Below are 24,193 nucleotides of genomic sequence, written 5' to 3'. Positions count from 1 at the left end.
GGTCGTCGAGCCGGCTCCAAATGCCTTTCGGGAAGCCCGGGGAGGCTCCGAGTGCCTTTCAGGGTGGCTGGGCCCGTCCCAGTGCCTTTCGGGGCGGCCGGGGAGGCTCCGAGTGCCTGTCGGGGAGGCCGGGCAGGCTCCGAGTGCCTTTTTGAGCGGCTGGGGAGGTTCTGAGTGCCTTTCGGGGTGGCCGGGCCGCATTCGAGTGCCTTTTGGGGTGGCCGGGGTGGCTCTGAGTGCCTTTTGGGGCGGCCGGGGAGGCTCTGAGTGCCTTTCGGGGTGTTTGGGGAGGCTCCGAGTGCCTTTGTGGGTGGCCGGGGAGGCTCCGAGTTCCTGTCGGGGAGGCCGTTCCCCCTCCGCATGCCTTTCGGGGCGGCTGGGCCCGTCCCAGTGCCTTTTGGGGAGGCCGGGTAGGCTCCGAGTGCCTTTCGGATTGGCAGTGGAGGCTCCGAGTGCCTTTTTGAGCGTCCGTGGAGGCTCCGAGTGCCTTTGGGGGAGGCCGGGGAGGCTCCGAGTGCCTTTCGGGGTGGCCGGGGAGGCTTCGAGTTCCTGTTGGGGAGGCCAGGGAGGCTCCGAGTGCCTTTCGGGGTGGCTGGGACATCCCAGTGCCTTTCGAGGCGGCCGGGGAGGCTCCGAGTGCCTTTTTGAGCGGCCGTGGAGACTCCGAGTGCCTTTGGGGTAGGCCAGGGAGGCTCTGAGTGCCCTTGGGGGCGGCCGGGGAGGCTCCGAGTGCCTTTCGGGGTGGCTGGGCAGGCTCCGAGTGCTTTTCGGATTGGCAGTGGAGGCTCCGAGTGCCTTTTTGAGCGTCCGTGGAGGCTCCGAGTGCCTTTGGGGGCGTCCGGGGAGCCTCCGAGTGCCTTTCGGGGCGGTCAGCTAGGCTCGGAGTTCTTTTTGGGGCGGCCGGGGAGGCTCCGAGTGCCTTCCGGGGCGGCCGGGCAGGCTCCGAGTGCCTTTTGGGGCGAGTGGGGAGGCTCGGAGTGCCTTTCGGGGCGGCCGGGCCACCTCTGAGTGCCTTTGTGGGCGGCCGGGCCGCCTCCGGGTGCCTTTCGGGGAGGCCGGGTTGGCTCGGAGTGCCTTTCGGGGAGGCCGGGCCCCCTCTGAGTGCCTTTCGGGGTGGCCGGGCAGGCTCCGAGTGCCTTTCGGGGTGGCCGGACCACTCCTAGTGCCTTTCGGGGCGGCCGGGGAGGCTCCGAGTACCTTTTGGGGCGGTCGGGCCACCTCTGAGTGCCTTTCGGGGCGGCCGGGGAGGCTCCGAGTGCCTGTCGGGGCGGCTGGGGAGGCTCCGAGTGCCTTTTGGGGCGGCCGGGGAGGCTCTGAGTGCCTTTCGGGGAGGCCGGGGAGGCTCCGAGTGCCTTTTGGGGCGGCCGGGGAGGCTCTGAGTGCCTTTCGGGGTGTTTGGGGAGGCTCCGAGTGCCTTTCGGGGCGGCTGGGGAGGCTCCGAGTTCCTGTCGGGGAGGCCGTTCCCCCTCCGCATGCCTTTCGGGGCGGCTGGGCCCGTCCCAGTGCCTTTTGGGGAGGCCGGGTAGGCTCCGAGTGCCTTTCGGATTGGCAGTGGAGGCTCCGAGTGCCTTTTTGAGCGTCCGTGGAGGCTCCGAGTGCCTTTGGGGGAGGCCGGGGAGGCTCCGAGTGCCTTTCGGGGTGGCCGGGGAGGCTTCGAGTTCCTGTTGGGGAGGCCAGGGAGGCTCCGAGTGCCTTTCGGGGTGGCTGGGCCATCCCAGTGCCTTTTGGGGAGGCCGGGTAGGCTCCGAGTGCCTTTCGGATTGGCAGTGGAGGCTCCGAGTGCCTTTTTGAGCGTCCGTGGAGGCTCCGAGTGCCTTTGGGGGAGGCCGGGGAGGCTCCGAATGCCTTTCGGGGTGGCCGGGGAGGCTTCGAGTTCCTGTTGGGGAGGCCAGGGAGGCTCCGAGTGCCTTTCGGGGTGGCTGGGACATCCCAGTGCCTTTCGGGGCGGCTGGGAAGGCTCCGAGTGCCTTTCGGAGCGGCCGTGGAGACTCCGAGTGCCTTTGGGGTAGGCCAGGGAGGCTCTGAGTGCCCTTGGGGGCGGCCGGGGAGGCTCCGAGTGCCTTTCGGGGTGGCTGGGCAGGCTCCGAGTGCCTTTCGGATTGGCAGTGGAGGCTCCGAGTGCCTTTTTGAGCGTCCGTGGAGGCTCCGAGTGCCTTTGGGGGCGGCCGGGGAGGCTCCGAGTGCCTTTCGGGGCGGCCGGGCCGCCTCCGAGTGCCTTTCGGGGCGGTCAGCTAGGCTCGGAGTTCTTTTTGGGGCGGCCGGGGAGGCTCCGAGTGCCTTCCGGGGCGGCCGGGCAGGCTCCGAGTGCCTTTTGGGGCGAGTGGGGAGGCTCGGAGTGCCTTTCGGGGCGGCCGGGCCACCTCTGAGTGCCTTTGTGGGCGGCCGGGCCGCCTCCGGGTGCCTTTCGGGGAGGCCGGGTTGGCTCGGAGTGCCTTTCGGGGAGGCCGGGCCCCCTCCGAGTGCCTTTCGGGGTGGCCGGGCAGGCTCCGAGTGCCTTTCGGGGTGGCCGGACCACTCCTAGTGCCTTTCGGGGCGGCCGGGGAGGCTCCGAGTACCTTTTGGGGCGGTCGGGCCACCTCTGAGTGCCTTTCGGGGCGGCCGAGGAGGCTCCGAGTGCCTTTTGGGGCGGCTGGGGAGGCTCCGAGTGCCTTTCGGGGCGGCCGGGGAGGCTCCGAGTGCCTTTCGGGGCGGTCGGGCCACCTCTGAGTGCCTTTGTGGGCGGCCGGGGAGGCTCCGAGTGCCTTTCCGGGCAGCCGCGGAGGCTCCGAGTGCCTGTTGGGGCGGCCTGGCCGCCTCCGAGTGCCTTTGTGGGCGTCCGGGGAGGCTCCGAGTGCCTTTCGGGGCAGCCGTGCCGCCTCTGAGTGCCTTTCTGGGCGGTCGGGGAGGCTCCGAGTGCCTTTCGGGGCGGCCGGGGAGACTCCGAGTGCCTTTCGGGGCGACTGGGGAGGCTCCGAGTGCCTTTCGGGGCAGCCGGGGAGGCTCCGAGTGCCTTTCGGGGCGGCCAGGACACCTCCGAGTGCCTTTTTGGGCGGCCGGGTCGCCTCCGAGTGCCTTTTGGGGCGGCCGGTCCGCCTCCGAGTGCCTTTCGGGGAGGCCGGGTTGGCTCGGAGTGCCTTTCGGGGCGGCCAGGGAGGCTCCGAGTGCCTTTTGGGGAGGCCGGGCCCCCTCCGAGTGCCTTTCGATGTGGCCGGGGAGGCTCCGAGTGCCTTTTGAGGCGGCCGGGGAGGCTCCGAGTGCCTTTCGGGGCGACCGGGCCGCCTCCGAGTGCCTTTCGGGATGGCCAGGTACGCTCCGAGTGCCTTTTGGGGCGGCCGGGGAGGCTCCGAGTGCCTTTTGGGGCAGCCGGGTTGGCTCCGAGTGCCTTTCGGGGCGGTCGGCGAGCCGGCTCCGAATGCCTTTCGGGAAGCCCGGGGAGGCTCCGAGTGACTTTCGGGGAGGCTGGGGAGGCTCCGAGTGACTTTGCGGGCGGCCGGGGAGACTCCGAGTGCCTTTCGGCGAGGCCGGGGAGGCTCCAAGTGCCTTTCGGGGCGGCCGGGCCGGCTCCGAGTGCCTTTCGGGGCGGCCGGGGAGGCTCGGAGTGCCTTTCGGGGTGGCCGGGCCAGCTCTCAGTGCCTTTCGGGGCGGCCGGTCCGCCTCCCTGTGCCTTTCGGGGCGACTGGGGAGGCTCCGAGTGCCCTTGGGGGCGTTCGGGGAGGCTCCGAATGCTTTTCGGGGCACCCGGGCCCCCTCCGAGTGCCTTTCGGGGCGGACGGGCCACCTCCGAATGCCTTTCAGGGTGGCCGGGCCGCTTCCGAGTGCCTTTTGGGGAGGCCAGGCCGGCTCCGAGTGCTTTTCGGGGCGGCCGGGGAGGCTCCCAGTGCCTTTCGGGGCGGCCGGGGAGGCTCCGAGTGCCTTTGTGGGCGGCCGGGGAGGCTCCGAGTGCCTTTCGGGGCGGCCGGGCCGCCTCCGAGTGCCTTTCGGGGCGGCCGGGGAGGCTCCGAGTGCCTTTCGGGGTCGACGGGGAGGCTCCGAGTGCCTTTTGGGGTGGCCGAGCCAGCTCCGAGTGCCTTTCAGGGAGGCTGGGGAGGCTCTGGGTGCCCTTGGGGACGGCCGGGGAGGCTCCGAGTGCCTTTCAGGGCGGTCGGGGAGGCTCCGAGTGCCTTTCGGGGCGGCCAGGACGCCTCCAAGTGCCTTTTTGGGCAGCCGGGTCGCCTCCGAGTGCCTTTTGGGGCGGCCGGTCCGCCTCCGAGTGCCTTTCGGGGAGGCCGGGTTGGCTCGGAGTGCCTTTCAGGGCGGCCAGGGAGGCTCCGAGTGCCTTTTGGGGAGGCCGGGCCCCCTCCGAGTGCCTTTCGATGTGGCCGGGGAGGCTCTGAGTGCCTTTTGAGGCGGCCGGGGAAGCTCCGAGTGCCTTTCGGGGTGGCCGGGGAGGCTCTGAGTGCCTTTCGGGGAGGCTGGGGAGGCTCCGAGTGCCTTTCGGGGCGGCCGGGCCGCCTCCGAGTGCCTTTCGGGGAGGCTGGGACGCCTCCAAGTGCCTTTTGGGGAGGCCGGGGAGGCTCCGAGTGCCTTTTGTGGTGGCCGGGCAGGCTTCGAGTGCCTTTCGGGGTGGCCGGGGAGGCTCCGAGTGCCTTTCGGGGTGGCTGGGCCCGTCCCAGTGCCTTTCGGGGCGGCCGGGGAGGCTCCGAGTGCCTGTCGGGGAGGCCGGGCAGGCTCCGAGTGCCTTTCGGGGCGGCCGGGGAGGCTCCGAGTGCCTGTCGGGGAGGCCGGGCAGGCTCCGAGTGACTTTGGGGGCGGCCGGGGAGACTCCGAGTGCCTTTCGGGGTGGCCGGGGAGGCTCTGAGTGCCTTTGGGGGCGGCCGGGGAGGCTCCGAGTGCCTTTCGGGGTGGCCGGACAGGCTCCGAGTGACTTTGGGGGCGGCCGGGGAGACTCCGAGTGCCTTTCGGGGCGGCCGGGGAGGCTCTGAGTGCCTTTGGGGGCGGCCGGGGAGGCTCCGAGTGCCTTTCGGGGTGGCCGGGGAGGCTTCGAGGTCCTGTTGGGGAGGCCAGGGAGGCTCCGAGTGCCTTTCGGGGTGGCTGGGCCATCCCAGTGCCTTTCGGGGCAGCCGGGGAGGCTCCGAGTGCCTTTTTGAGCGGCCGTGGAGACTCCGAGTGCCTTTGGGGTAGGCCAGGGAGGCTCTGAGTGCCCTTGGGGGCGGCCGGGGAGGCTCCGAGTGCCTTTCGGGGTGGCCGGACAGGCTCCGAGTGCCTTTTTGAGCGGCCGTGGAGACTCCGAGTGCCTTTGTGGGCGGCCACGGAGGCTCTGAGTGCCTTTGGGGGCGGCCGGGGAGGCTCCGAGTGCCTTTCGGGGTGGCCACGGAGGCTCCGAGTAGCTTTCGGGGAGGCCGGGGAGGCTCCGAGTGCCTTTCGGGGTGGCCGGGGAGGCTTCGAGTTCCTGTTGGGGAGGCCAGGGAGGCTCCGAGTGCCTTTCGGGGTGGCTGGGCCATCCCAGTGCCTTTCGGGGCGGCCGGGGAGGCTCCGAGTGCCTTTCGGGGAGGCCGGGGAGGCTCCGAGTGCCTTTTTGAGCGGCCGTGGAGACTCCGAGTGCCTTTGGGGTAGGCCAGGGAGGCTCTGAGTGCCCTTGGGGGCGGCCGGGGAGGCTCCGAGTGCCTTTCGGGGTGGCCGGACAGGCTCCGAGTGACTTTGGGGGCGGCCGGGGAGACTCCGAGTGCCTTTGTGGGCGGCCGGGGAGGCTCTGAGTGCCTTTGGGGGCGGCCGGGGAGGCTCCGAGTGCCTTTTGGGGTGGCCACAGAGGCTCCGAGTAGCTTTCGGGGAGGCCGGGCAGGCTCCGAGTGCCTTTCGGGGAGGCCGGGGAGGCTCCAAGTGCCTTTCGGGGTGGCCGGGCCGGCTCCGAGTGCCTTTCGATGCGGCCGGGGAGGCTCCGAGTGCCTTTCGGGGTGGCCGGGGAGGCTCCGAGTGCCTTTCGGGGTGGCCAGGCAGGCTCCGAGTGCCTTTTGGGATGGCCGGCTAGGCTCCGAGTGCCTTTCGTGGAGGCCGGGCTGCTTCCGAGTGCCTTTGTGGGCGGCCGTGAAGGCTTCAAGTGCCTGTTGGGGCGGCCAGGCCGGGTCTGAGTGCCTTTGTGGTCGGCCGGGGAGGCTCCGAGTGCCTTTGTGGGAGGCCGGGGAGGCTCTGAGTGCCTTTCGGGGCGGCCGGAGAGGCTTCGCGTTCTTTTTGGTGCGGCCGGGCCAGCTCTGAGTGCCTTTCGGGGCGGCCGGTCCGCCTCCCTGTGCCTTTCGGGGCGACTGGGGAGGCTCCGAGTGCCTTTGTGGGCGTTCGGGGAGGCTCCGAATGCTTTTCGGGGCAGCCGGGCCCCCTCCGAGTGCCTTTCGGGGCGGACGGGCCACCTCCGAATGCCTTTCAGGGTGGCCGGGCCGCTTCCGAGTGCCTTTTGGGGAGGCCAGGCCGGCTCCGAGTGCTTTTCGGGGCGGCCGGTCCGCCTCCGAGTGCCTTTCGGGGAGGCCGGGCCGCCTCCGAGTACCTTTCGGGGAGGCCGGGGAGGCTCCGAGTGCCTTTCGGGGTGGCCGGGCAGGCTCCGAGTGCCTTTCGGGGCGGTCGTCGAGCCGGCTCCAAATGCCTTTCGGGAAGCCCGGGGAGGCTCCGAGTGCCTTTCAGGGTGGCTGGGCCCGTCCCAGTGCCTTTCGGGGCGGCCGGGGAGGCTCCGAGTGCCTGTCGGGGAGGCCGGGCAGGCTCCGAGTGCCTTTTTGAGCGGCTGGGGAGGTTCTGAGTGCCTTTCGGGGTGGCCGGGCCGCATTCGAGTGCCTTTTGGGGTGGCCGGGGTGGCTCTGAGTGCCTTTTGGGGCGGCCGGGGAGGCTCTGAGTGCCTTTCGGGGTGTTTGGGGAGGCTCCGAGTGCCTTTTGGGGCGGCCGGGGAGGCTCCGAGTGCCTTTTGGGGCGGCCGGGGAGGCTCTGAGTGCCTTTCGGGGTGTTTGGGGAGGCTCCGAGTGCCTTTCGGGGCGGCCGGGGAGGCTCCGAGTTCCTGTCGGGGAGGCCGTTCCCCCTCCGCATGCCTTTCGGGGCGGCTGGGCCCATCCCAGTGCCTTTTGGGGAGGCCGGGTAGGCTCCGAGTGCCTTTCGGATTGGCAGTGGAGGCTCCGAGTGCCTTTTTGAGCGTCCGTGGAGGCTCCGAGTGCCTTTGGGGGAGGCCGGGGAGGCTCCGAGTGCCTTTCGGGGTGGCCGGGGAGGCTTCGAGTTCCTGTTGGGGAGGCCAGGGAGGCTCCGAGTGCCTTTCGGGGTGGCTGGGCCATCCCAGTGCCTTTCGGGGCGGCCGGGGAGGCTCCGAGTGCCTTTCGGGGAGGCCGGGGAGGCTCCGAGTGCCTTTTTGAGCGGCCGTGGAGACTCCGAGTGCCTTTGGGGTAGGCCAGGGAGGCTCTGAGTGCCCTTGGGGGCGGCCGGGGAGGCTTCGAGTGCCTTTCGGGGAGGCTGGGGAGGCTCCGAGTGACTTTGGGGGCGGCCGGGGAGACTCCGAGTGCCTTTCGGGGTGGCCGGGGAGGCTCTGAGTGCCTTTGGGGGCGGCCGGGGAGGCTCCGAGTGCCTTTCGGGGTGGCCGGACAGGCTCCGAGTGACTTTGGGGGCGGCCGGGGAGACTCCGAGTGCCTTTCGGGGCGGCCGGGGAGGCTCTGAGTGCCTTTGGGGGCGGCCGGGGAGGCTCCGAGTGCCTTTCGGGGTGGCCGGGGAGGCTTCGAGTTCCTGTTGGGGAGGCCAGGGAGGCTCCGAGTGCCTTTCGGGGTGGCTGGGCCATCCCAGTGCCTTTCGGGGCGGCCGGGGAGGCTCCGAGTGCCTTTTTGAGCGGCCGTGGAGACTCCGAGTGCCTTTGGGGTAGGCCAGGGAGGCTCTGAGTGCCCTTGGGGGCGGCCGGGGAGGCTCCGAGTGCCTTTCGGGGTGGCCGGACAGGCTCCGAGTGCCTTTTTGAGCGGCCGTGGAGACTCCGAGTGCCTTTGTGGGCGGCCACGGAGGCTCTGAGTGCCTTTGGGGGCGGCCGGGGAGGCTCCGAGTGCCTTTCGGGGTGGCCACGGAGGCTCCGAGTAGCTTTCGGGGAGGCCGGGGAGGCTCCGAGTGCCTTTCGGGGTGGCCGGGGAGGCTTCGAGTTCCTGTTGGGGAGGCCAGGGAGGCTCCGAGTGCCTTTCGGGGTGGCTGGGCCATCCCAGTGCCTTTCGGGGCGGCCGGGGAGGCTCCGAGTGCCTTTCGGGGAGGCCGGGGAGGCTCCGAGTGCCTTTTTGAGCGGCCGTGGAGACTCCGAGTGCCTTTGGGGTAGGCCAGGGAGGCTCTGAGTGCCCTTGGGGGCGGCCGGGGAGGCTCCGAGTGCCTTTCGGGGTGGCCGGACAGGCTCCGAGTGACTTTGGGGGCGGCCGGGGAGACTCCGAGTGCCTTTGTGGGCGGCCGGGGAGGCTCTGAGTGCCTTTGGGGGCGGCCGGGGAGGCTCCGAGTGCCTTTTGGGGTGGCCACAGAGGCTCCGAGTAGCTTTCGGGGAGGCCGGGCAGGCTCCGAGTGCCTTTCGGGGAGGCCGGGGAGGCTCCAAGTGCCTTTCGGGGTGGCCGGGCCGGCTCCGAGTGCCTTTCGATGCGGCCGGGGAGGCTCCGAGTGCCTTTCGGGGTGGCCGGGGAGGCTCCGAGTGCCTTTCGGGGTGGCCAGGCAGGCTCCGAGTGCCTTTTGGGATGGCCGGCTAGGCTCCGAGTGCCTTTCGTGGAGGCCGGGCTGCTTCCGAGTGCCTTTGTGGGCGGCCGTGAAGGCTCCGAGTGCCTGTTGGGGCGGCCAGGCCGGGTCTGAGTGCCTTTGTGGTCGGCCGGGGAGGCTCCGAGTGCCTTTGTGGGAGGCCGGGGAGGCTCTGAGTGCCTTTCGGGGCGGCCGGAGAGGCTTCGCGTTCTTTTTGGTGCGGCCGGGCCAGCTCTGAGTGCCTTTCGGGGCGGCCGGTCCGCCTCCCTGTGCCTTTCGGGGCGACTGGGGAGGCTCCGAGTGCCTTTGTGGGCGTTCGGGGAGGCTCCGAATGCTTTTCGGGGCAGCCGGGCCCCCTCCGAGTGCCTTTCGGGGCGGACGGGCCACCTCCGAATGCCTTTCAGGGTGGCCGGGCCGCTTCCGAGTGCCTTTTGGGGAGGCCAGGCCGGCTCCGAGTGCTTTTCGGGGCGGCCGGTCCGCCTCCGAGTGCCTTTCGGGGAGGCCGGGCCGCCTCCGAGTACCTTTCGGGGAGGCCGGGGAGGCTCCGAGTGCCTTTCGGGGTGGCCGGGCAGGCTCCGAGTGCCTTTCGGGGCGGTCGTCGAGCCGGCTCCAAATGCCTTTCGGGAAGCCCGGGGAGGCTCCGAGTGCCTTTCAGGGTGGCTGGGCCCGTCCCAGTGCCTTTCGGGGCGGCCGGGGAGGCTCCGAGTGCCTGTCGGGGAGGCCGGGCAGGCTCCGAGTGCCTTTTTGAGCGGCTGGGGAGGTTCTGAGTGCCTTTCGGGGTGGCCGGGCCGCATTCGAGTGCCTTTTTGGGTGGCCGGGGTGGCTCTGAGTGCCTTTTGGGGCGGCCGGGGAGGCTCTGAGTGCCTTTCGGGGTGTTTGGGGAGGCTCCGAGTGCCTTTGTGGGTGGCCGGGGAGGCTCCGAGTTCCTGTCGGGGAGGCCGTTCCCCCTCCGCATGCCTTTCGGGGCGGCTGGGCCCGTCCCAGTGCCTTTTGGGGAGGCCGGGTAGGCTCCGAGTGCCTTTCGGATTGGCAGTGGAGGCTCCGAGTGCCTTTTTGAGCGTCCGTGGAGGCTCCGAGTGCCTTTGGGGGAGGCCGGGGAGGCTCCGAGTGCCTTTCGGGGTGGCCGGGGAGGCTTCGAGTTCCTGTTGGGGAGGCCAGGGAGGCTCCGAGTGCCTTTCGGGGTGGCTGGGACATCCCAGTGCCTTTCGAGGCGGCCGGGGAGGCTCCGAGTGCCTTTTTGAGCGGCCGTGGAGACTCCGAGTGCCTTTGGGGTAGGCCAGGGAGGCTCTGAGTGCCCTTGGGGGCGGCCGGGGAGGCTCCGAGTGCCTTTCGGGGTGGCTGGGCAGGCTCCGAGTGCTTTTCGGATTGGCAGTGGAGGCTCCGAGTGCCTTTTTGAGCGTCCGTGGAGGCTCCGAGTGCCTTTGGGGGCGTCCGGGGAGCCTCCGAGTGCCTTTCGGGGCGGTCAGCTAGGCTCGGAGTTCTTTTTGGGGCGGCCGGGGAGGCTCCGAGTGCCTTCCGGGGCGGCCGGGCAGGCTCCGAGTGCCTTTTGGGGCGAGTGGGGAGGCTCGGAGTGCCTTTCGGGGCGGCCGGGCCACCTCTGAGTGCCTTTGTGGGCGGCCGGGCCGCCTCCGGGTGCCTTTCGGGGAGGCCGGGTTGGCTCGGAGTGCCTTTCGGGGAGGCCGGGCCCCCTCTGAGTGCCTTTCGGGGTGGCCGGGCAGGCTCCGAGTGCCTTTCGGGGTGGCCGGACCACTCCTAGTGCCTTTCGGGGCGGCCGGGGAGGCTCCGAGTACCTTTTGGGGCGGTCGGGCCACCTCTGAGTGCCTTTCGGGGCGGCCGGGGAGGCTCCGAGTGCCTGTCGGGGCGGCTGGGGAGGCTCCGAGTGCCTTTTGGGGCGGCCGGGGAGGCTCTGAGTGCCTTTCGGGGAGGCCGGGGAGGCTCCGAGTGCCTTTTGGGGCGGCCGGGGAGGCTCTGAGTGCCTTTCGGGGTGTTTGGGGAGGCTCCGAGTGCCTTTCGGGGCGGCTGGGGAGGCTCCGAGTTCCTGTCGGGGAGGCCGTTCCCCCTCCGCATGCCTTTCGGGGCGGCTGGGCCCGTCCCAGTGCCTTTTGGGGAGGCCGGGTAGGCTCCGAGTGCCTTTCGGATTGGCAGTGGAGGCTCCGAGTGCCTTTTTGAGCGTCCGTGGAGGCTCCGAGTGCCTTTGGGGGAGGCCGGGGAGGCTCCGAGTGCCTTTCGGGGTGGCCGGGGAGGCTTCGAGTTCCTGTTGGGGAGGCCAGGGAGGCTCCGAGTGCCTTTCGGGGTGGCTGGGCCATCCCAGTGCCTTTTGGGGAGGCCGGGTAGGCTCCGAGTGCCTTTCGGATTGGCAGTGGAGGCTCCGAGTGCCTTTTTGAGCGTCCGTGGAGGCTCCGAGTGCCTTTGGGGGAGGCCGGGGAGGCTCCGAATGCCTTTCGGGGTGGCCGGGGAGGCTTCGAGTTCCTGTTGGGGAGGCCAGGGAGGCTCCGAGTGCCTTTCGGGGTGGCTGGGACATCCCAGTGCCTTTCGGGGCGGCTGGGAAGGCTCCGAGTGCCTTTCGGAGCGGCCGTGGAGACTCCGAGTGCCTTTGGGGTAGGCCAGGGAGGCTCTGAGTGCCCTTGGGGGCGGCCGGGGAGGCTCCGAGTGCCTTTCGGGGTGGCTGGGCAGGCTCCGAGTGCCTTTCGGATTGGCAGTGGAGGCTCCGAGTGCCTTTTTGAGCGTCCGTGGAGGCTCCGAGTGCCTTTGGGGGCGTCCGGGGAGGCTCCGAGTGCCTTTCGGGGCGGCCGGGCCGCCTCCGAGTGCCTTTCGGGGCGGTCAGCTAGGCTCGGAGTTCTTTTTGGGGCGGCCGGGGAGGCTCCGAGTGCCTTCCGGGGCGGCCGGGCAGGCTCCGAGTGCCTTTTGGGGCGAGTGGGGAGGCTCGGAGTGCCTTTCGGGGCGGCCGGGCCACCTCTGAGTGCCTTTGTGGGCGGCCGGGCCGCCTCCGGGTGCCTTTCGGGGAGGCCGGGTTGGCTCGGAGTGCCTTTCGGGGAGGCCGGGCCCCCTCCGAGTGCCTTTCGGGGTGGCCGGGCAGGCTCCGAGTGCCTTTCGGGGTGGCCGGACCACTCCTAGTGCCTTTCGGGGCGGCCGGGGAGGCTCCGAGTACCTTTTGGGGCGGTCGGGCCACCTCTGAGTGCCTTTCGGGGCGGCCGAGGAGGCTCCGAGTGCCTTTTGGGGCGGCTGGGGAGGCTCCGAGTGCCTTTCGGGGCGGCCGGGGAGGCTCCGAGTGCCTTTCGGGGCGGTCGGGCCACCTCTGAGTGCCTTTGTGGGCGGCCGGGGAGGCTCCGAGTGCCTTTCCGGGCAGCCGCGGAGGCTCCGAGTGCCTGTTGGGGCGGCCTGGCCGCCTCCGAGTGCCTTTGTGGGCGTCCGGGGAGGCTCCGAGTGCCTTTCTGGGCAGCCGTGCCGCCTCTGAGTGCCTTTCTGGGCGGTCGGGGAGGCTCCGAGTGCCTTTCGGGGCGGCCGGGGAGACTCCGAGTGCCTTTCGGGGCGACTGGGGAGGCTCCGAGTGCCTTTCGGGGCAGCCGGGGAGGCTCCGAGTGCCTTTCGGGGCGGCCAGGACACCTCCGAGTGCCTTTTTGGGCGGCCGGGTCGCCTCCGAGTGCCTTTTGGGGCGGCCGGTCCGCCTCCGAGTGCCTTTCGGGGAGGCCGGGTTGGCTCGGAGTGCCTTTCGGGGCGGCCAGGGAGGCTCCGAGTGCCTTTTGGGGAGGCCGGGCCCCCTCCGAGTGCCTTTCGATGTGGCCGGGGAGGCTCCGAGTGCCTTTTGAGGCGGCCGGGGAGGCTCCGAGTGCCTTTCGGGGCGACCGGGCCGCCTCCGAGTGCCTTTCGGGATGGCCAGGTACGCTCCGAGTGCCTTTTGGGGCGGCCGGGGAGGCTCCGAGTGCCTTTTGGGGCAGCCGGGTTGGCTCCGAGTGCCTTTCGGGGCGGTCGGCGAGCCGGCTCCGAATGCCTTTCGGGAAGCCCGGGGAGGCTCCGAGTGCCTTTCGGGGTGGCTGGGCCATCCCAGTGCCTTTCGGGGCGGCCGGGGAGGCTCCGAGTGCCTTTCGGGGTGGCCGGGGATGCTCCAAGTGCCTTTTTGAGCGGCTGGGGATGTTCTGAGTGCCTTTCGGGGTGGCCAGGCCGCTTTCGAGTGCCTTTCGGGGCGGCCGGGGAGGCTCCGAGTGCCTTTTGGGGTGGCCGGGGTGGCTCTGAGTGCCTTTCGGGGTGGCCGGGGAGGCTCTGAGTGCCTTTCGGGGCGGCCGGGGAGGCTCCGAGTGCCTTTCGGGGCGGCCGGGGAGGCTCCGAGTGCCTTTTTGAGCGGCCGTGGATGCTCCGAGTGCCTTTGCGGGAGACTGGGGAGGCTCTGAGTGCCTTTCGGGGCGGCCGGGGAGGCTCCGAGTGCCTTTCGGGGAGCCCGGGCATACTCCGAGTGCCTTTCGGGGCGGCTGGGGAGGCTCTGAGTGCCTTTCGGGGTGGCCGGGCCGCCTCCGAGTGCCTTTCGGGGAGGCCAGAGAGGCACCGAGTGCCTTTCGAGGAGGCCGGGCAGGCTCTGAGTGCCTTTCGGGGAGGCTGGGGAGGCTCCCAGTGCCTTTCGGGGCGGCCGGTCCGCCTCCGAGTGCCTTTCGGGGAGGCCGGGCCGCCTCCGAGTGCCTTTCGGGGAGGCCGGGGAGGCTCCGAGTGCCTTTCGGGGTGGCCGGGCAGGCTCCGAGTGCCTTTCGGGGCGGTCGGCGAGCCGGCTCCGAATGCCTTTCGGGAAGCCCGGGGAGGCTCCGAGTGCCTTTCAGGGTGGCTGGGCCCGTCCCAGTGCCTTTCGGGGCGGCCGGGGAGGCTCCGAGTGCCTGTCGGGGAGGCCGGGCAGGCTCCTAGTGCCTTTTTGAGCGGCTGGGGAGGTTCTGAGTGCCTTTCGGGGTGGCCGGGCCGCATTCGAGTGCCTTTTTGGGTGGCCGGGGTGGCTCTCAGTGCCTTTCGGAGTGGCCGGTCCGGCTCTGAGTGCCTTTGTGGGTGGCCGGGGAGGCTCCGAGTGCCTTTTGGGGCGGCCGGGGAGGCTCCGAGTGCCTTTTGGGGCGGCCGGGGAGGCTCTGAGTGCCTTTCGGGGTGTTTGGGGAGGCTCCGAGTGCCTTTCGGGGCGGCTGGGGAGGCTCCGAGTTCCTGTCGGGGAGGCCGTTCCCCCTCCGCATGCCTTTCGGGGCGGCTGGGCCCGTCCCAGTGCCTTTTGGGGAGGCCGGGGAGGCTCCGAGTGCCTTTCGGGGTGGCCGGACAGGCTCCGAGTGACTTTGGGGGCGGCCGGGGAGACTCCGAGTGCCTTTCGGGGCGGCCGGGGAGGCTCTGAGTGCCTTTGGGGGCGGCCGGGGAGGCTCCGAGTGCCTTTCGGGGTGGCCACGGAGGCCCCGAGTAGCTTTCGGGGAGGCCGAGGAGGCTCCGAGTGCCTTTCGGGGTGGCCGGGGAGGCTTCGAGTTCCTGTTGGGGAGGCCAGGGAGGCTCCGAGTGCCTTTCGGGGTGGCTGGGCCATCCCAGTGCCTTTCGGGGCGGCCGGGGAGGCTCCGAGTGCCTTTCGGGGAGGCCGGGGAGGCTCCGAGTGCCTTTTTGAGCGGCCGGGGAGGCTCCGAGTGCCTTTTTGAGCGGCCGTGGAGACTCCGAGTGCCTTTGGGGTAGGCCAGGGAGGCTCTGAGTGCCCTTGGGGGCGGCCGGGGAGGCTCCGAGTGCCTTTCGGGGAGGCTGGGGAGGCTCCGAGTGACTTTGGGGGCGGCCGGGGAGACTCCGAGTGCCTTTCGGGGTGGCCGGGGAGGCTTCGAGTTCCTGTTGGGGAGGCCAGGGAGGCTCCGAGTGCCTTTCGGGGTGGCTGGGACATCCCAGTGCCTTTCGGGGCGGCCGGGGAGGCTCCGAGTGCCTTTTTGAGCGGCCGTGGAGACTCCGAGTGCCTTTGGGGTAGGCCAGGGAGGCTCTGAGTGCCCTTGGGGGCGGCCGGGGAGGCTCCGAGTGCCTTTCGGGGTGGCTGGGCAGGCTCCGAGTGCCTTTCGGATTGGCAGTGGAGGCTCCGAGTGCCTTTTTGAGCGTCCGTGGAGGCTCCGAGTGCCTTTGGGGGCGTCCGGGGAGGCTCCGAGTGCCTTTCGGGGCGGCCGGGCCGCCTCCGAGTGCCTTTCGGGGCGGTCAGCTAGGCTCGGAGTTCTTTTTGGGGCGGCCGGGGAGGCTCCGAGTGCCTTCCGGGGCGGCCGGGCAGGCTCCGAGTGCCTTTTGGGGCGAGTGGGGAGGCTCGGAGTGCCTTTCGGGGCGGCCGGGCCACCTCTGAGTGCCTTTGTGGGCGGCCGGGCCGCCTCCGGGTGCCTTTCGGGGAGGCCGGGTTGGCTCGGAGTGCCTTTCGGGGAGGCCGGGCCCCCTCTGAGTGCCTTTCGGGGTGGCCGGGCAGGCTCCGAGTGCCTTTCGGGGTGGCCGGACCACTCCTAGTGCCTTTCGGGGCGGCCGGGGAGGCTCCGAGTACCTTTTGGGGCGGTCGGGCCACCTCTGAGTGCCTTTCGGGGCGGCCGGGGAGGCTCCGAGTGCCTGTCGGGGAGGCCGGGTTGGCTCGGAGTGCCTTTCAGGGCGGCCAGGGAGGCTCCGAGTGCCTTTTGGGGAGGCCGGGCCCCCTCCGAGTGCCTTTCGATGTGGCCGGGGAGGCTCTGAGTGCCTTTTGAGGCGGCCGGGGAAGCTCCGAGTGCCTTTCGGGGTGGCCGGGGAGGCTCTGAGTGCCTTTCGGGGAGGCTGGGGAGGCTCCGAGTGCCTTTCGGGGCGGCCGGGCCGCCTCCGAGTGCCTTTCGGGGAGGCTGGGACGCCTCCAAGTGCCTTTTGGGGAGGCCGGGGAGGCTCCGAGTGCCTTTTGTGGTGGCCGGGCAGGCTTCGAGTGCCTTTCGGGGTGGCCGGGGAGGCTCCGAGTGCCTTTCGGGGTGGCTGGGCCCGTCCCAGTGCCTTTCGGGGCGGCCGGGGAGGCTCCGAGTGCCTGTCGGGGAGGCCGGGGAGGCTCCGAGTGCCTTTTGGGGCGGCCGGGGAGGCTCCGAGTGCCTTTTGGGGCGGCCGGGGAGGCTCTGAGTGCCTTTCGGTGTGTTTGGGGAGGCTCCGAGTGCCTTTCGGGGCGGCTGGGGAGGCTCCGAGTTCCTGTCGGGGAGGCCGTTCCCCCTCCGCATGCCTTTCGGGGCGGCTGGGCCCGTCCCAGTGCCTTTTGGGGAGGCCGGGTAGGCTCCGAGTGCCTTTCGGATTGGCAGTGGAGGCTCCGAGTGCCTCTTTGAGCGTCCGTGGAGGCTCCGAGTGCCTTTGGGGGAGGCCGGGGAGGCTCCGAGTGCCTTTCGGGGTGGCCGGGGAGGCTTCGAGTTCCTGTTGGGGAGGCCAGGGAGGCTCCGAGTGCCTTTCGGGGTGGCTGGGCCATCCCAGTGCCTTTCGGGGCGGCCGGGGAGGCTCCGAGTGCCTTTCGGGGAGGCCGGGGAGGCTCCGAGTGCCTTTTTGAGCGGCCGTGGAGACTCCGAGTGCCTTTGGGGTAGGCCAGGGAGGCTCTGAGTGCCCTTGGGGGCGGCCGGGGAGGCTTCGAGTGCCTTTCGGGGAGGCTGGGGAGGCTCCGAGTGACTTTGGGGGCGGCCGGGGAGACTCCGAGTGCCTTTCGGGGTGGCCGGGGAGGCTCTGAGTGCCTTTGGGGGCGGCCGGGGAGGCTCCGAGTGCCTTTCGGGGTGGCCGGACAGGCTCCGAGTGATTTTGGGGGCGGCCGGGGAGACTCCGAGTGCCTTTCGGGGCGGCCGGGGAGGCTCTGAGTGCCTTTGGGGGCGGCCGGGGAGGCTCCGAGTGCCTTTCGGGGTGGCCGGGGAGGCTTCGAGTTCCTGTTGAGGAGGCCAGGGAGGCTCCGAGTGCCTTTCGGGGTGGCTGGGCCATCCCAGTGCCTTTCGGGGCGGCCGGGGAGGCTCCGAGTGCCTTTTTGAGCGGCCGTGGAGACTCCGAGTGCCTTTGGGGTAGGCCAGGGAGGCTCTGAGTGCCCTTGGGGGCGGCCGGGGAGGCTCCGAGTGCCTTTCGGGGTGGCCGGACAGGCTCCGAGTGCCTTTTTGAGCGGCCGTGGAGACTCCGAGTGCCTTTGTGGGCGGCCACGGAGGCTCTGAGTGCCTTTGGGGGCGGCCGGGGAGGCTCCGAGTGCCTTTCGGGGTGGCCACGGAGGCTCCGAGTAGCTTTCGGGGAGGCCGGGGAGGCTCCGAGTGCCTTTCGGGGTGGCCGGGGAGGCTTCGAGTTCCTGTTGGGGAGGCCAGGGAGGCTCCGAGTGCCTTTCGGGGTGGCTGGGCCATCCCAGTGCCTTTCGGGGCGGCCGGGGAGGCTCCGAGTGCCTTTCGGGGAGGCCGGGGAGGCTCCGAGTGCCTTTTTGAGCGGCCGTGGAGACTCCGAGTGCCTTTGGGGTAGGCCAGGGAGGCTCTGAGTGCCCTTGGGGGCGGCCGGGGAGGCTCCGAGTGCCTTTCGGGGTGGCCGGACAGGCTCCGAGTGACTTTGGGGGCGGCCGGGGAGACTCCGAGTGCCTTTGTGGGCGGCCGGGGAGGCTCTGAGTGCCTTTGGGGGCGGCCGGGGAGGCTCCGAGTGCCTTTCGGGGTGGCCACAGAGGCTCCGAGTAGCTTTCGGGGAGGCCGGGCAGGCTCCGAGTGCCTTTCGGGGAGGCCGGGGAGGCTCCAAGTGCCTTTCGGGGTGGCCGGGCCGGCTCCGAGTGCCTTTCGATGCGGCCGGGGAGGCTCCGAGTGCCTTTCGGGGTGGCCGGGGAGGCTCCGAGTGCCTTTCGGGGTGGCCAGGCAGGCTCCGAGTGCCTTTTGGGATGGCCGGCTAGGCTCCGAGTGCCTTTCGTGGAGGCCGGGCTGCTTCCGAGTGCCTTTGTGGGCGGCCGTGAAGGCTTCAAGTGCCTGTTGGGGCGGCCAGGCCGGGTCTGAGTGCCTTTGTGGTCGGCCGGGGAGGCTCCGAGTGCCTTTGTGGGAGGCCGGGGAGGCTCTGAGTGCCTTTCGGGGCGGCCGGAGAGGCTTCGCGTTCTTTTTGGTGCGGCCGGGCCAGCTCTGAGTGCCTTTCGGGGCGGCCGGTCCGCCTCCCTGTGCCTTTCGGGGCGACTGGGGAGGCTCCGAGTGCCTTTGTGGGCGTTCGGGGAGGCTCCGAATGCTTTTCGGGGCAGCCGGGCCCCCTCCGAGTGCCTTTCGGGGCGGACGGGCCACCTCCGAATGCCTTTCAGGGTGGCCGGGCCGCTTCCGAGTGCCTTTTGGGGAGGCCAGGCCGGCTCCGAGTGCTTTTCGGGGCGGCCGGTCCGCCTCCGAGTGCCTTTCGGGGAGGCCGGGCCGCCTCCGAGTACCTTTCGGGGAGGCCGGGGAGGCTCCGAGTGCCTTTCGGGGTGGCCGGGCAGGCTCCGAGTGCCTTTCGGGGCGGTCGTCGAGCCGGCTCCAAATGCCTTTCGGGAAGCCCGGGGACGCTCCGAGTGCCTTTCAGGGTGGCTGGGCCCGTCCCAGTGCCTTTCGGGGCGGCCGGGGAGGCTCCGAGTGCCTGTCGGGGAGGCCGGGCAGGCTCCGAGTGCCTTTTTGAGCGGCTGGGGAGGTTCTGAGTGCCTTTCGGGGTGGCCGGGCCGCATTCGAGTGCCTTTTGGGGTGGCCGGGGTGGCTCTGAGTGCCTTTTGGGGCGGCCGGGGAGGCTCTGAGTGCCTTTCGGGGTGTTTGGGGAGGCTCCGAGTGCCTTTGTGGGTGGCCGGGGAGGCTCCGAGTTCCTGTCGGGGAGGCCGTTCCCCCTCCGCATGCCTTTCGGGGCGGCTGGGCCCGTCCCAGTGCCTTTTGGGGAGGCCGGGTAGGCTCCGAGTGCCTTTCGGATTGGCAGTGGAGGCTCCGAGTGCCTTTTTGAGCGTCCGTGGAGGCTCCGAGTGCCTTTGGGGGAGGCCGGGGAGGCTCCGAGTGCCTTTCGGGGTGGCCGGGGAGGCTTCGAGTTCCTGTTGGGGAGGCCAGGGAGGCTCCGAGTGCCTTTCGGGGTGGCTGGGACATCCCAGTGCCTTTCGAGGCGGCCGGGGAGGCTCCGAGTGCCTTTTTGAGCGGCCGTGGAGACTCCGAGTGCCTTTGGGGTAGGCCAGGGAGGCTCTGAGTGCCCTTGGGGGCGGCCGGGGAGGCTCCGAGTGCCTTTCGGGGTGGCTGGGCAGGCTCCGAGTGCTTTTCGGATTGGCAGTGGAGGCTCCGAGTGCCTTTTTGAGCGTCCGTGGAGGCTCCGAGTGCCTTTGGGGGCGTCCGGGGAGCCTCCGAGTGCCTTTCGGGGCGGTCAGCTAGGCTCGGAGTTCTTTTTGGGGCGGCCGGGGAGGCTCCGAGTGCCTTCCGGGGCGGCCGGGCAGGCTCCGAGTGCCTTTTGGGGCGAGTGGGGAGGCTCGGAGTGCCTTTCGGGGCGGCCGGGCCACCTCTGAGTGCCTTTGTGGGCGGCCGGGCCGCCTCCGGGTGCCTTTCGGGGAGGCCGGGTTGGCTCGGAGTGCCTTTCGGGGAGGCCGGGCCCCCTCTGAGTGCCTTTCGGGGTGGCCGGGCAGGCTCCGAGTGCCTTTCGGGGTGGCCGGACCACTCCTAGTGCCTTTCGGGGAGGCCGGGGAGGCTCCGAGTACCTTTTGGGGCGGTCGGGCCACCTCTGAGTGCCTTTCGGGGCGGCCGGGGAGGCTCCGAGTGCCTGTCGGGGCGGCTGGGGAGGCTCCGAGTGCCTTTTGGGGCGGCCGGGGAGGCTCTGAGTGCCTTTCGGGGAGGCCGGGGAGGCTCCGAGTGCCTTTTGGGGCGGCCGGGGAGGCTCTGAGTGCCTTTCGGGGTGTTTGGGGAGGCTCCGAGTGCCTTTCGGGGCGGCTGGGGAGGCTCCGAGTTCCTGTCGGGGAGGCCGTTCCCCCTCCGCATGCCTTTCGGGGCGGCTGGGCCCGTCCCAGTGCCTTTTGGGGAGGCCGGGTAGGCTCCGAGTGCCTTTCGGATTGGCAGTGGAGGCTCCGAGTGCCTTTTTGAGCGTCCGTGGAGGCTCCGAGTGCCTTTGGGGGAGGCCGGGGAGGCTCCGAATGCCTTTCGGGGTGGCCGGGGAGGCTTCGAGTTCCTGTTGGGGAGGCCAGGGAGGCTCCGAGTGCCTTTCGGGGTGGCTGGGACATCCCAGTGCCTTTCGGGGCGGCTGGGAAGGCTCCGAGTGCCTTTCGGAGCGGCCGTGGAGACTCCGAGTGCCTTTGGGGTAGGCCAGGGAGGCTCTGAGTGCCCTTGGGGGCGGCCGGGGAGGCTCCGAGTGCCTTTCGGGGTGGCTGGGCAGGCTCCGAGTGCCTTTCGGATTGGCAGTGGAGGCTCCGAGTGCCTTTTTGAGCGTCCGTGGAGGCTCCGAGTGCCTTTGGGGGCGTCCGGGGAGGCTCCGAGTGCCTTTCGGGGCGGCCGGGCCGCCTCCGAGTGCCTTTCGGGGCGGTCAGCTAGGCTCGGAGTTCTTTTTGGGGCGGCCGGGGAGGCTCCGAGTGCCTTCCGGGGCGGCCGGGCAGGCTCCGAGTGCCTTTTGGGGCGAGTGGGGAGGCTCGGAGTGCCTTTCGGGGCGGCCGGGCCACCTCTGAGTGCCTTTGTGGGCGGCCGGGCCGCCTCCGGGTGCCTTTCGGGGAGGCCGGGTTGGCTCGGAGTGCCTTTCGGGGAGGCCGGGCCCCCTCCGAGTGCCTTTCGGGGTGGCCGGGCAGGCTCCGAGTGCCTTTCGGGGTGGCCGGACCACTCCTAGTGCCTTTCGGGGCGGCCGGGGAGGCTCCGAGTACCTTTTGGGGCGGTCGGGCCACCTCTGAGTGCCTTTCGGGGCGGCCGAGGAGGCTCCGAGTGCCTTTTGGGGCGGCTGGGGAGGCTCCGAGTGCCTTTCGGGGCGGCCGGGGAGGCTCCGAGTGCCTTTCGGGGCGGTCGGGCCACCTCTGAGTGCCTTTGTGGGCGGCCGGGGAGGCTCCGAGTGCCTTTCCCGGCAGCCGCGGAGGCTCCGAGTGCCTGTTGGGGCGGCCTGGCCGCCTCCGAGTGCCTTTGTGGGCGTCCGGGGAGGCTCCGAGTGCCTTTCTGGGCAGCCGTGCCGCCTCTGAGTGCCTTTCTGGGCGGTCGGGGAGGCTCCGAGTGCCTTTCTGGGCGGCCGGGGAGACTCCGAGTGCCTTTCGGGGCGACTGGGGAGGCTCCGAGTGCCTTTCGGGGCAGCCGGGGAGGCTCCGAGTGCCTTTCGGGGCGGCCAGGACACCTCCGAGTGCCTTTTTGGGCGGCCGGGTCGCCTCCGAGTGCCTTTTGGGGCGGCCGGTCCGCCTCCGAGTGCCTTTCGGGGAGGCCGGGTTGGCTCGGAGTGCCTTTCGGGGCGGCCAGGGAGGCTCCGAGTGCCTTTTGGGGAGGCCGGGCCCCCTCCGAGTGCCTTTCGATGTGGCCGGGGAGGCTCCGAGTGCCTTTTGAGGCGGCCGGGGAGGCTCCGAGTGCCTTTCGGGGCGACCGGGCCGCCTCCGAGTGCCTTTCGGGATGGCCAGGTACGCTCCGAGTGCCTTTTGGGGCGGCCGGGGAGGCTCCGAGTGCCTTTTGGGGCAGCCGGGTTGGCTCCGAGTGCCTTTCGGGGCGGTCGGCGAGCCGGCTCCGAATGCCTTTCGGGAAGCCCGGGGAGGCTCCGAGTGCCTTTCGGGGTGGCTGGGCCATCCCAGTGCCTTTCGGGGCGGCCGGGGAGGCTCCGAGTGCCTTTCGGGGCGGCCGGGGATGCTCCAAGTGCCTTTTTGAGCGGCTGGGGATGTTCTGAGTGCCTTTCGGGGTGGCCAGGCCGCTTTCGAGTGCCTTTCGGGGCGGCCGGGGAGGCTCCGAGTGCCTTTTGGGGTGGCCGGGGTGGCTCTGAGTGCCTTTCGGGGTGGCCGGGGAGGCTCTGAGTGCCTTTCGGGGCGGCCGGGGAGGCTCCGAGTGCCTTTCGGGGCGGCCGGGGAGGCTCCGAGTGCCTTTTTGAGCGGCCGTGGATGCTCCGAGTGCCTTTGCGGGAGACTGGGGAGGCTCTGAGTGCCTTTCGGGGCGGCCGGGGAGGCTCCGAGTGCCTTTCGGGGAGCCCGGGCATACTCCGAGTGCCTTTCGGGGCGGCTGGGGAGGCTCTGAGTGCCTTTCGGGGTGGCCGGGCCGCCTCCGAGTGCCTTTCGGGGAGGCCAGAGAGGCACCGAGTGCCTTTCGAGGAGGCCGGGCAGGCTCTGAGTGCCTTTCGGGGAGGCTGGGGAGGCTCCCAGTGCCTTTCGGGGCGGCCGGTCCGCCTCCGAGTGCCTTTCGGGGAGGCCGGGCCGCCTCCGAGTGCCTTTCGGGGAGGCCGGGGAGGCTCCGAGTGCCTTTCGGGGTGGCCGGGCAGGCTCCGAGTGCCTTTCGGGGCGGTCGGCGAGCCGGCTCCGAATGCCTTTCGGGAAGCCCGGGGAGGCTCCGAGTGCCTTTCAGGGTGGCTGGGCCCGTCCCAGTGCCTTTCGGGGCGGCCGGGGAGGCTCCGAGTGCCTGTCGGGGAGGCCGGGCAGGCTCCTAGTGCCTTTTTGAGCGGCTGGGGAGGTTCTGAGTGCCTTTCGGGGTGGCCGGGCCGCATTCGAGTGCCTTTTTGGGTGGCCGGGGTGGCTCTCAGTGCCTTTCGGAGTGGCCGGTCCGGCTCTGAGTGCCTTTGTGGGTGGCCGGGGAGGCTCCGAGTGCCTTTTGGGGCGGCCGGGGAGGCTCCGAGTGCCTTTTGGGGCGGCCGGGGAGGCTCTGAGTGCCTTTCGGGGTGTTTGGGGAGGCTCCGAGTGCCTTTCGGGGCGGCTGGGGAGGCTCCGAGTTCCTGTCGGGGAGGCCGTTCCCCCTCCGCATGCCTTTCGGGGCGGCTGGGCCCGTCCCAGTGCCTTTTGGGGAGGCCGGGGAGGCTCCGAGTGCCTTTCGGGGTGGCCGGACAGGCTCCGAGTGACTTTGGGGGCGGCCGGGGAGACTCCGAGTGCCTTTCGGGGCGGCCGGGGAGGCTCTGAGTGCCTTTGGGGGCGGCCGGGGAGGCTCCGAGTGCCTTTCGGGGTGGCCACGGAGGCCCCGAGTAGCTTTCGGGGAGGCCGAGGAGGCTCCGAGTGCCTTTCGGGGTGGCCGGGGAGGCTTCGAGTTCCTGTTGGGGAGGCCAGGGAGGCTCCGAGTGCCTTTCGGGGTGGCTGGGCCATCCCAGTGCCTTTCGGGGCGGCCGGGGAGGCTCCGAGTGCCTTTCGGGGCGGCCGGGGAGGCTCCGAGTGCCTTTTTGAGCGGCCGGGGAGGCTCCGAGTGCCTTTTTGAGCGGCCGTGGAGACTCCGAGTGCCTTTGGGGTAGGCCAGGGAGGCTCTGAGTGCCCTTGGGGGCGGCCGGGGAGGCTCCGAGTGCCTTTCGGGGAGGCTGGGGAGGCTCCGAGTGACTTTGGGGGCGGCCGGGGAGACTCCGAGTGCCTTTCGGGGTGGCCGGGGAGGCTTCGAGTTCCTGTTGGGGAGGCCAGGGAGGCTCCGAGTGCCTTTCGGGGTGGCTGGGACATCCCAGTGCCTTTCGGGGCGGCCGGGGAGGCTCCGAGTGCCTTTTTGAGCGGCCGTGGAGACTCCGAGTGCCTTTCGGGGAGGCCGGGGAGGCTCCGAGTGCCTTTCGGGGTGGCTGGGCAGGCTCCGAGTGCCTTTCGGATTGGCAGTGGAGGCTCCGAGTGCCTTTTTGAGCGTCCGTGGAGGCTCCGAGTGCCTTTGGGGGCGTCCGGGGAGGCTCCGAGTGCCTTTCGGGGCGGCCGGGCCGCCTCCGAGTGCCTTTCGGGGCGGTCAGCTAGGCTCGGAGTTCTTTTTGGGGCGGCCGGGGAGGCTCCGAGTGCCTTCCGGGGCGGCCGGGCAGGCTCCGAGTGCCTTTTGGGGCGAGTGGGGAGGCTCGGAGTGCCTTTCGGGGCGGCCGGGCCACCTCTGAGTGCCTTTCGGGGTGGCCGGGCAGGCTCCGAGTGCCTTTCGGGGTGGCCGGACCACTCCTAGTGCCTTTCGGGGCGGCCGGGGAGGCTCCGAGTACCTTTTGGGGCGGTCGGGCCACCTCTGAGTGCCTTTCGGGGCGGCCGAGGAGGCTCCGAGTGCCTTTTGGGGCGGCTGGGGAGGCTCCGAGTGCCTTTCGGGGCGGCCGGGGAGGCTCCGAGTGCCTTTCGGGGCGGTCGGGCCACCTCTGAGTGCCTTTGTGGGCGGCCGGGGAGGCTCCGAGTGCCTTTCCGGGCAGCCGCGGAGGCTCCGAGTGCCTGTTGGGGCGGCCTGGCCGCCTCCGAGTGCCTTTGTGGGCGTCCGGGGAGGCTCCGAGTGCCTTTCGGGGCAGCCGTGCCGCCTCTGAGTGCCTTTCTGGGCGGTCGGGGAGGCTCCGAGTGCCTTTCGGGGCGGCCGGGGAGACTCCGAGTGCCTTTCGGGGCGACTGGGGAGGCTCCGAGTGCCTTTCGGGGCAGCCGGGGAGGCTCCGAGTGCCTTTCGGGGCGGCCAGGACGCCTCCGAGTGCCTTTTTGGGCGGCCGGGTCGCCTCCGAGTGCCTTTTGGGGCGGCCGGTCCGCCTCCGAGTGCCTTTCGGGGAGGCCGGGTTGGCTCGGAGTGCCTTT

The sequence above is a fragment of the Struthio camelus genome, chromosome 22 (genome assembly GCF_040807025.1).
Source record: "Struthio camelus isolate bStrCam1 chromosome 22, bStrCam1.hap1, whole genome shotgun sequence".
NCBI lineage: Eukaryota > Metazoa > Chordata > Aves > Struthioniformes > Struthionidae > Struthio > Struthio camelus.
Note: the sequence above shows the minus strand (reverse complement) of the source record.